At 34.0% G+C, this 12,470-nt stretch overlaps 1 non-coding gene and 1 pseudogene across 1 annotated transcript; both read left to right on the top strand.

Moving 5' to 3' along the window:
• Window positions 1–2,964: 2,964 nt before the first annotated feature.
• Window positions 2,965–12,470, top strand: part of LOC120123173 — a 27,227-nt pseudogene continuing 17,721 nt past the window's right edge.
• TRNAR-UCG lies at window positions 11,681–11,754 on the top strand. Its single transcript has one exon. It is a non-coding gene; the product is annotated as a tRNA-Arg (tRNA).

The following is a 12,470-nucleotide window of genomic DNA, read 5'->3' as shown; positions in this document are numbered from 1 at the left end:
CTTCTCTTCACCCTTAGACGGTATATGATCGTGATTTTTTGGTCGGCCAGGTAGCCTTCTGTCCATGACTGGTGGCAAAACTGTTTGTAAGTCATCTGGTATGTCCCACTCAGAAGGATGTGGAATAGGGTAGACAATCTCGGCATAAGTCTGTCGATATACTTATGTAGTGTAGAAATCCATAGCGTATGCGTTTGAATCATTTTGGTTTAGATGAAGAGAAACTTTTATAACATGGCCACACGGATAACCAGATGTTTTCCATTTCATACAACTACACGTCTTTGCATTTAGATTGACAAGCTCATTTAAGTTATTATCCAAGACTTCAAACAAAGTGTTTGAACATGATTTAACTCTCCATGACTTTGACTTTACAACACGTTTCGTTATCTTTTTTTCAGTCCATGGTGTAACAAGACGTTCCAATGTTTATGTAATTTTAAATAAATAATACTTAGTAAAATCTATTAAATATGATAAGTTACGAATTTAAAGAAATAATACTTGCATGGTTTCTTTTCTTATAGTACCACTGTTGAATAGAGGCTCAAAAAACTCCATTAACATAGTAATGGGTAATTTTTGGGAATGACGACTTAGAGCGTTGATTGATTCTGTATTATTAGATGCCATGAAACCATATGTTGCTCTAAGTTGATGTACTCTTGACCATCTTTCAAACCCGACATCTTCTAGTATTTGAGCACATTGAGGCAGAACACGTCTTAAACAATTTATATGCTTATTAAAATCCACTTCCCGATAAGCTTTTACAGTCTTCCAGTATGTCCATTTGTGATTTTTTATACCAGCATACCTTGATTTTAGATTTCTTTACAAATGAACACCACAAAATCCATGAAAAGCTATGTCCATGAATCAGAGGTTTCAGATTTGCCAACCCCGTAAGCTATTGGCAGTATCCCATTGTTAGCATCCATGGCTACTGCTAATAAGTTTGTTCCAAGGTATCAACCTTTCAAATGTGCTCCGCCAACTATAATAACGGGGTGCATGCAAGTAATAAAAGAACGAATCTACAAAATAATATACACAAAAAATATAATCATTTAAATGTGAAATGCATGTAACTAACAAAAATGAGTCAACAAAATTATATTGATTTACTAACGTAGCACCAATGCCGATAAACAACACTCAAAACGTCCATCTCTATATGTTTTAATATGAGTTACCGACCCATGATTTTTTAGCATTAAATTGTGACAGTAAGTCGACAGTTGGGCAAACGATGCTTTTGGGGACCCCCTCAACAATTCCAAGGCATAACATTTGGCTCTCCAAGCTTGATAATATGAGATACTAATCTTGAACTGAGCATTCATGTCAGTCATAATTTCATGACCCCGATATACCCCTATCATTCAAAAATATCAACTCAGCCAAAAAACCACCCAACACCTTTTTGTTTGCCTGTCTATGGTGAGGAAAAACTTGGGTTCTTGAACATGTATGTTTATCAATAAAAGTCCTAACTTGAAACATTTCGCAATCTTTTATCCTCTTTGCAATCATACGCCGCGTACATTTTTTTTCAATCATACACTTTGTTTCGAAATGATCTTTTCTTGATTTGTTAACTTTTAGTTGATAGTCATCTTCCACGCATTTCGTATACAAAGCTATCTTCAAGTGTTCCTTTGTATCAAAACAATCATCTTTATTGATACGAATAACTTTTGTGTAACAATCAACTGTTATCTTTACCAACTCTTCTTCCGGTATCAGAAGTAATTCTGGCATATTCCATCTATACTCCCGTGGCTCTTTCTTAACAACATTTATATTGCCATGAATTTTCTTTTTCTTTTCTTCGGGGACTTCTTCTTCTTCTTCTTTTTCTTCTTCAGGGTTATATGAATTACATAATGGATGTTCAACATGTTCTTTCACAGCAGTAATTTCCACCTCATTATCATCAACAACATTTTCCTCGGCAGCGGCTGTTTTATCTTCTTCTTGACTTTTACCCCAAATCTGATATGAATCATTATCAAAATCCTGGTATTAACTAATATCAAAATCATTATTGTAATAAGCAGGGTATGTTTCTTCTTATTTACTTTTACCCCAAATCTGATCTAAAACATCATCAAAATCCGAGTATTGACCAAGTTCAAAGTCCGGGTATTGACCAAGATCAAATTTCGAATACTGACTAGTACTCACATTTTTATCTGTTGGCTCATCATCGTTTAACTGATCAATATAAAAACTGGAATTTGGGTCTGTAAATTTATTGGGATTTGGATTAGGGAAAAATTATGGATTTTGAGATTGTGTTTGATATTGTGTTTGGTATTGGAAATGTGGTGAAACAAAAGTTTCTTGGTGATGAAATTGTGGTGGAACCATGAAATTTTGAGGTTTATAACAACATTATACATTGTGAGCACCATAAACTAGGGCTGAAGAACTTAGTTGATTACTGCTCGTTACTGACCCTACTTCACTACTTCTAGGTTCAACAATATACAATGTAACATCATCTTGCGAAACACTAATGAAAGCAATTAATCGTTCAACATCTTTATTGTCGGTTAACAAATAAACTTTACCCTTTCTCTGATAAGATAACCTAAATCCACTCAGAGGCTCTAAACTCAATTTCTTTGAAACAAGTAACATTAGATTTTCATAAGTTAACTTTTTTAATGACAGTTTTAGTTGAAGATTCATAGGTAAAGGCATATATTGTAAAACACCATTAACATTCTCCTATGACCCTCCATAACAGAAATCTATCCAAACATGATCAACATTAGATGATTTCATTCTACAAATTGTAAATAAAGTAATTTACTAAACAAACGAGCTATAAACTAGATATCATCATTAACTTAGAGAAAAACATACCTTTATTAAGTTGATACTTGATAATTTGGGAGAGAAATCATTGAAAAATTATATAGAAATAAAATTATGTTAAAAAGATTAGAGATGGGGATGGATGTCGTCGGAATTGGGACTGATGTCGCCGGAGAGAGTGAGAGATGTAGATGGACTGAGTTGCGATTTAGGGGTTTTGGTTATGAGTTGTTGTTGCTGCGTAGTTTAAATACCAAAAACATTTATGTTGTGAAATTAAAAGCTGAGTTGCGAAATTTAAATTCATGTTGCGAATTCGAAGAATCGAGTTACGAAAACGAAATTCGTGTTGCCAAATTTAAACCCGCGTTGCGAATTGAAAAAATCTTGTTGCGAAAAGGAAATTCGTGTTGCGAATTTAAAAATCGAGTTGCGAAATTGTAAAATTCGAGTTGCGAAATTGTAAAATTCGAGTTGCGAATTCGATTTATGTGTTGCGAATTCCAAATTCGAGTTGTGAATTCAGAAACTGTGTTGCGAAATTGGCTTTCGTATTGCGAATTCGAAATTGAGTTGCGAATTCGAAATTGAGTTGCGAATTCGTTGGTTATTTTTGCAAATCCAAAAAAAAATTGGTTAAAATCGTATATTATAAGGCATTTTCGGTCACTCAAGTTATTTTCTCTTAAAATAATTCTATTGGGGGAATAAAATTTTATGAATCATTAGTGATTTTTTTTGGGGTGCATATTCTATGCTTATCATTTTAAATGGATAAAAAAAGTTTAGACTATAATCACTAATAATATATGTACGATTATTGTAGATAATTTATGAACCAAACAATTTCAGTAATTATATAAATAATTATTACTCTCAAGTTAAAAACCAACAATTAAATATATAATCCACGTCTAATATAACAACTAATAACGGTTATCCATCACTTTCTTTTCAAACAATTAAAAGAGAGATTCGTATCATGTTTCGAAAAGGAAATAAGCTGTACGTAAAAGTAATAAAATGCATTGATCTCATATTATGAAAATCATACGATTTAAAAACAAGGTTTAATTATAAAATATATGTCTAAATTATATCATTCTTCTTAAAATAGTGTCTAAACTTTCTTTTATAATCATATAAATGTTCAACGTTACAAACATTACTATTTTAGGTGTCCATGTCGTAACTGTCATTAAATTTTTCCATTAAATGACATGTCGTAACTGTCCTTAAATTTTTCCATTAAATGATATGTGTCACGTTCTGATAATTTTAAAATGTTATTTAAAATTAAGAATTTAATATTAAAAAGACATGAAATCTTCGAAACACTTTTAGAAGCTCAAAAACTTTTAAATCTCTTATTTCAACCCCTAAACCACATCGATCGCTGTCATTTGTCGTCGATGAGCCTCCACCCGATTATCGATTACCCTATGAAATCGACTGCAAATCGATGTGTGTACCTCGACGACCTAACATTGCAAATTGCGACCCCACACGATTCTAATGGTCAATCGACGAAAAGTATGGCGGCATATGACAAGGAAGATGGAAAGGACTACGTCGATAGCGGTGGCCGACAAGGATGATGTTGACAAGTTAGGGTTAGAGATTTTGGATTTTTTGTAATTTAACATAAATTAGTGTTTTTATAAAATATAATAATATATTTTATTTTAATATATATATATATAATTTTCAAAATTACCAAAACGTGACGCGTGTCACTTAACAGTAGTTATGACCTAAAAACCTAATATGATAACGTTTGTAACCTCATACACCTAAATGATTTTAAAAAAATTGACCACCTATTTGGAAAAAAAATGTAGTTTACACCCTTATTTTATAATTAAGCCTAAAATCAACGATGATGTTGTACATGTGAATTTAAATTTTTAGTTAAATTATTGTTTTAGTTTCTATATTTATTATATTTAGGGATGTAAACATAATTTTATGTCTAGAGCGAGAAAATATTATCAACATAAAATATAAAAATATATAGTGAATTATATGCAGGACCACTTATTTATAGAGAGATTTTAATTTGGTCATCAATCTTTTAATTTTGTCAATCAAATTATTTAAATATTTAAATGATGTCAATCAAATCATATATCGTTAACATTTAATATACAAATTGACATGACATTTAACTTTGATAGAATTACACATTTAATCCTCTTTACTTACAAACATTAGTGATAAATGTTACCATATTATTAGGGTATCATTTTCTTCTTAATTTTAATTTATTCAATTCAATCTAATTCAATAAATTTATTTTCCTTTAAAGGTGTGTCCCACGTATCCTCTTTTGCTTACGTAGTGACAATATGAGCACATATTAACATCAAAGACATGTAATTGTACGAATATAAGTTAACCCGAGTGACCTGCATTAATTTTAACTTCAATTATTTAATAAATACATATTTAAAATTTCAATACATAGAAATTATGGTATTTAAGAAGCTCATACGATTTTTAAATTTCCTTAAATATTATATTGTGTAGATTTAAGTGTTTAAATATAACTTTTAAACATGTATTTACTGAGTGATCAAAAATAAAATTAATAAAAAACATATAATTGTCATCGTCTAACTCATACTCATGTTCATATAATTGTGTATATTCGATGTCAATATATAGTCCATACTGCTATCATATATGTAGATGAAGCGTCATGCAAGATGTATTTTCAAAGATCATTGTCATGTAATGCACCGTTATCTTAATAAAAAATATCTTATTTTTATATTTTTATTGGGTAAACTATAAGGTTTGTCACTTTCGTTTAAATTTTGTACAATTTTTTTAATAAATTTAAAAATATAATATTTAATTACTTTGATTTTTATTTAGTTATGATGTGATCATGTTCAATTTTATTTAATTAAGATGTTGTTATTTACCTTATCGACCTTTAAACGTTTAATCATTAAATTTTTAAATCTTGTTAAGGCAGAAAAATGAAAAAAAAATTAAATAAAAGTGACGTTTTAATTAAATAAAAATAAAATAATAAAATATTATATTTAATAAAAATATAAAACTAAATAAAAAATAATCAATCATGTAATTTATCCTTTCTTTATTTCACTCGTGGGTAAAGCAAATTGCAGCCGCCGTTTTAGAAATATGTGGCTGCTTTAATCCCTTCACACGTGTTTCTCATGACGGTGAAGCAGCCCGGACATATACGTCTCTCTCCTCTCGTTTTCTGGCTATGCCTCTTCGAAGCGAAAAGCAAAACCAATCACTGTGGGTCCCACTTCCGGCAGCTCTGCGGAAACTGGGCTGACACGTGACGCTTCTCCAGGGAGTTGCTCTTGACGTTTTGGCCGCTTTGAAATAAGATCTGATGACGGACGGGTGGGTGAGTGAAAGCCGGAGAGAGCTGGTTCCGATAGTACTCGCGAGAGTGCGGTGACAAAAAAAAATCCTAAAAAGCGAACGTCGTTCGGGTGACGTGGTAACTTCAGCAGGTGGGGGGTAATTCAAAGTATGCTTTAAATGACGAATCTTTGTATGGATCTAATTCTAAATACAATTAAGATGACTATTGATTATTAAATTTTTTAAACAAAGATATTTTATTTCATTTACTTTTAAATTCATTCAAACGCCATCTATTTTTTTTAAAAAGTTTATAAATATATCTAGTCAGGATCCAAAAATTAAAGTTTAATTATCAAATAACAACATGACGTGCAATTTCGTTCTTTAACATTCTGGTTTTGTGATATCATTTTATTGACAATTAATTATAAGCAATAATAGGATTCATGTCCAAATTACTAGCAAAGCACATGCGGAAAGGAAGGGGGAAAAGATTGCTTAAAGAAGTGGAAAAGGAGGTATAAAAAAATCCATTATTTGATAACACACACACATATATATATATATATATATATGATTAATTAATAATTATTATTTTCAGGAGATAACATTTTGATATTTTTTTTAATTAAACATACCTCCAATTAACCAGTGAGTAGTAACACCAATTTAATAACAGTATATATATATATATATATATAATTAAGATTTATCCGGTTCAAGTGATAAAATATTTGGTATTTCTCAAATAAAATTACGAGTTTAAATTTTGTGGATAAGAAGTATGAGAACTTGTATCTCAATATGAATTCTGACCCAATTCAATTCTGAATTTAAAATATTTAGAAGTTTGAGAACTAATTTAAAATGGCAATCATAGTATAAGAACATATAATGGAATTAACTCTATAATTTAAGTAAATGTAATGGAATTCAACTAATGTACTATTTAACTAAATAAAAAAATCTATTCATTTTAACCACCTATAAATTCTAGAGCACATAAATTGGTATATAATATAAGGGTAAAATAACATTTAGTCCTTGAATTTAGTGATAATACGTATAACATTTTTTAAGAGATAATACGTAATTTTTTTGATTAAAGAATTTGAGTTGTTGATAAAAATTATTTTAGAGGGTCCCATACAGAATTCTGATAAAGAATCTAGATGTGCATTGCCCAGACATTTGACCTTTAGGTCACAGCTCACAGCATTTGACAAAGTATGGTGCTCCTACCTGAATTGCTTTGTGGTGTGGAAGGTTAAGGATGCTCAGTTAGTGGAGGAGGACTTGGTAAGAGCGGCATGCCAGCTTGAGATCTCTATGATTCAAAAGTGCAAGATGACTCCAGAAGGAGTTAATACAGCTCTTACTCATGATATGAAAGCTATTAAAAGAAAGGACTCACTATTTGTCTCATTCCTGGTAGAACTATCAATGAAAATCACTACATATTTATGAATACGGTCAATCAGTCTGACTACAATATGTAAAAAGCTTGCAGCTTAATGATTCAGAAGTTTACTGAACTTTAGTTATACCTTGCTCTACTTTGTGTTACATAGATAAAAATGGTTGTCCCTTGTTCCCATATGTAATGGGATAAGGGGGAGGTAAGATAGTAGGCTTGCCTTGGCTTTTGCCTCATGTAACTTTCCGATCTTTCGCGCCATAATTCACATAAACTTGGTTGCCTTTCGACGCCTCCACTTGCTCATGTCCCCCCATAAGGACTCGGCCTCCCATAATGACTGTGCTTGCTTCGGCTCTTGCCGCCAAGTGATGAAACGAGCTAACACGCCCACAAGTGCATCTCTGTCGTAGGAACTTTTTCCTACAAGTCTTGATTTGCCTCGACTTGGACCCTCTTGTCCCTTGCGACAAAGTCTTAAATCCCATCCAAACTTTGTTTCCCCCGCGCTAAAAGTTAGGTCTTGCCCGACCTACACTTACTTAAAACGGCAAATTAAACTCAAAAGAACACAAGAATAGTGTTGAGATGTACCTTCTCCTCTGATTAGTTGGCATTTACTCAAAATTTTTACTTCAGCCCTTCTTGCTATATGAAGTCCGACACTCCCCACATTGAACCCTTGTCATTGGAGTTATTTGCGTCATCTTGCATTGGCACTTTCTCACGGCAAATCCCGATGCCCCTTCTTGCCTCCTCCCTTCTAACACTAAGGTGGGAGCTCACTTCTCACCTTGGATATTGGTGGTGTCTCCACGGTTGCTTTGTCCCTCAACGTCTTGGTCCCCTTCGACTCTTGTCTACGAGTCTTTAAAGGATTATTCCTCTCTTGAACATCTTCGGTAAGCTCTTGTCTTGACTCCTTGGACATGGACAGCTCGGTTTGCACTTGGCCTCTTCTCGCTTTGGCAGAGATACTAATTGAATTTTCTTATGTTGCAGGTTGTGGAAGATCAAAAACTTTTAAGAGAGAAAGTCCAACATTTGAGTGGGGATGCTGGGATTGAAAGAATGGAACTTGCACTATCTGAAACTCCGACTAAACTTTTTCAAGCAAAGGAAAGTGGGAACCCAATGGAGTCACCGCTTACGTCCTTCATATCTCCAAATACCCATGGTTCCCCAAGATCTTCAACTGCTCAAAAGGATGATAGAAGTGGCCTGCTGACTCAGACACCAGACCGTGTTGTCCGCTCTCTGTTTAAGGAAAATGGTACATCCCCTTCCAAAAATTATGTTTCCCCTGCGTCTAGTAGCAACAGCCATTCAGATGCACAGTTGGGCTCTTCTGTTGAAAAGCCTATAGTCACGGAGAATGAATTGATTGTTAATGAATTCCTTCATGGACAATGTGGTTTTGTTGATACCTCCAGTGCCATTATTGAAGATAAAAACAGCATAAAGGTATATGCATTTATCATTAATTAGTCTGTGGTAGAAAAAGCAGACATTAAGAATGATCTTTTAGCACTTTTGCAAGCTTAATATTTGTTTTGCAGGCAAAGGCGAGAGAAATGATGGAGAAGGCTTTATGGGACAGGATCATGGAATCCATGCAACAGGATGAGCCTGACTTTGACCTAGTTATTGAGCTTGTGAGGGAAGTGAGGGATGAAATTTGTGAGTTGGCTCCTCGCAGTTGGAGAGAAGAAATAACTGATGCTATTGATCTGGAAATACTCTCCCAGGTACTAGACTACCTTTACAATTTCCATATTAGCATTAAATTGTTTTTTAATTTATTTTTATTTTTCCCTCTCTATGGTGCTGAAATCAGGCAAACTGGACATTGTTTATCTTGGAAGGATTATGGAATTTGCATTGAGCACTTTACAGAAGCTCTCCTCTCCAGCCAATGATGGAAATTGAGGCTGCTAACCAGAGTTTATTGAAAGAGTTAGCTGAGATCTGTGAAGCCAGAGGGAACTCAGATAATTCTCCTGCCCTTGCAATGGTCAAGGGTCTACGTTTTGTCCTAGAGCAGATTCAGGTGCGTTCCATCTCCATTTCTTTTTCTTCTTGATTGAATGGATTCTTCATTGCATCACCTGTTTCGAAGGCATTGAACCATATGCTTATGAGGAAGGTCTTTTCTAGTATCTTAATATGCATTTTCTGGACAGGTGGAAGCTATAATTCTGGAAATGCAAGCCTAATGACACCTGTCGACCCTAATGCTTATAATTTTACAGGTTTGAACGTGAAACTATTTAAATTTTTTGACTATTGACGGCGACGAATCTTTGTTTCTTAATGATTCTTATGTTCTTTGGTCAGGTCATGAGCAGCAAGAATGCAAGGGAGAGAGTTGATGTTCTGGTTAGGCTCGGTTTGCTAAAGTTAGTAAGCAAAGTTTCTGGTCTAACACCAGATGCTTTGCTCGAATCCTTCACGCTTAACTTCTCGAGATTGAGGGATGTCCAGGCTGAGATTCAGAAGATCATTGTAATATCAACAAGGTATCTTTGCATATATGCCCTGCCCTTCATTTCTTTAGATGTTAATCTTGCAAAATTTTATCAGACCCGTCTGGTCCGGTCCTTGAGTGAATAATTTTTTCATATGCAGCATTCTTATTTTTAGGCAAATCCTCTCGAGCGAGCAAGTAATATCTAGCTCCGCTGACATGGAAAGAATAGCATCAAATTGTGCCGAAAGGCTTTTCAAGTTCTTAGACAGTGTGGAAGAGGCAGGGATTGAAGGTATTGTTGAAACAAGCAGTGGCATCTCAAGAGACGACGACGACAAAGTAACAGATGACAAGATCCTTCAAACGAGGAAGGCTATACCATGGCGGGGATGCTAGTAAAGAGCTTGTAAGCTGGGGATGCAGTGTTCAAAAGGGTATCCCGTGCTGTTTATTTAGCTTTTAGAGGGATTGTGCTTGGGGGGAGCGGTACCCACGGTAGACAGTTATCAGAAATGGCACTCCATCGAGTCGGGGTTGGCTCCCTAACAAAACGGGTCGTGAAAGAAGCCGAGGTGTTGGTGGTTGCCGCAATGGTGTCAATCCGCGTCCACGGGCCGTGGTATGCGACCTTGATTTGTAGCATGATTTGTGAAAATATGTCAGTTTATGTAAAATGTAAATAATGTGTGATAAAAGCGTGCATTAATCAATTCTGACGAACAAAGTATGGTAGACGGATTTAGTCGATTCCTATGGTCGTTCATGTGAATACTGAATAGTGTTTAGGTTAATGGAAAGAACGGATTTGTCTAGGCTTTTTTCTTTCACCGGGGAAAGCCAAATGTAATAATAATATGATCTTTTATTTTAAAGAGCAAATCTCCCCTTCGATGTCTTCGATGATCAATGGCTGTGGTGCACTAATGTTTTTAGACTCCGATAACTTCGCCACCCTCGATGAAACTGTGACGGTATCCCTCTCGTTGTCAACGATTGATTCGACTGAAACACGGATCTTACTGTACTGTATGCGAGTGCACGGATTCTCGTTTTGAGCTGTAAGAACTGGGGGGGGGGGGGAACCCTGTGTCATAATTACAAAGGCACTGTGATAGAGCTACACCAGAACTGAACAAGAACCCTGCATTTACCAAAGTCGTCGAAAAATGTCTGTCGAGGCTTTTTATCGGAAGATATTGTTCTCGGAAACCAACCGGAATACTATCATAAGATGTTTTTTCATGAAACACGATCTTTGCTTGCAACAACCTATTCGCAGTCGAATGGAAGACTGGGATATCAATGCTTATCGACATAAAAACTTAAAAAGGGACTACAGATTAAATACCGTCCTCGTATTTTTAAAATTTAATAATTTAATCCCCCTCGATATTTGATCATGGTTATGTACATGAACCTCAAAAGTCAAAATTTACATCAACATGCCACATAGTTTTTCCTTTTTTGGTTCGATGAACAATGTAGGAATCTCTCATCATCCATGATTGATTCTGTTTCTCATACCATCCAACGTTTCTGTATAAAAAAGGATTATCCAAATAAAAATATTAGTAAATAAAGTTATTCAAAACGTATGCACGGGAGACCGCATAGCGCAGTGGATTAGCGCGTCTGACTTCGGATCAGAAGGTCGTGGGTTCGACTCCCACTGTGGTCGGTTTATAAAGTTTTTATTCTAATTTTTCTCGTAATTTTCCTTTGCATCCAACCGGCCGATATTAGGATTTGTAAAGTATAAAAATAATATCTTAAATTTGTATTGGTATATATCATAACAAATTCTTTTCTGATGTTTATAAATGATTGGTCATTCTTGTTTCACAAACCATTGAAAAGTCCATGCAACTTGATGTAACAAGGCTGGTTCCTTCTTTCATTTCAACTATTGTCTTAATCCTTACAACTTTAAGTAACACATTCTATTCTGATCATGTTTAATACAATGGATGACTCTAATAGTTATAATAAGTATATTATTTCAAATTATAATCGATTTATAAAATGAGTGAATTTTAAGGACTGAAATTGTTATTCTATTATCTTGTATTATCATTTTCGTCAACTCAATAATTAAACCTAATATAAATGTGATCAAAATAAAAGTAAAATATAGTGTTGGATATAAGTTTGAAAAAACAGCAAGGTAACTAAACCAGAAATGTGAGAATATGTAAGTAACCAAATATGTAATTTACCTTATTTAGAGATAAGTATTTGACCCAAACATATAGGTCATTTAAAAAAAAGATTTGGGCCGGATCAGTCGGGTTTTATGAAGGTGAAGATCGAGTCTTATCTAGTTTAGTTTCGGGTAAAATTATCTAATTCTATTTAAGAATAATAATATATTAATCTTTGTATATTTAGAGATAA

This window comes from Hibiscus syriacus, unplaced genomic scaffold (assembly GCF_006381635.1).
Source record: "Hibiscus syriacus cultivar Baekdansim isolate YM2019G1 unplaced genomic scaffold, ASM638163v2 tig00110391_pilon, whole genome shotgun sequence".
In the NCBI taxonomy this organism is placed as follows: Eukaryota; Viridiplantae; Streptophyta; class Magnoliopsida; order Malvales; family Malvaceae; genus Hibiscus; species Hibiscus syriacus.
The sequence above is the reverse complement of the archived record's forward strand: the minus strand, read 5'-3'. Positions and strand labels throughout refer to the sequence as shown.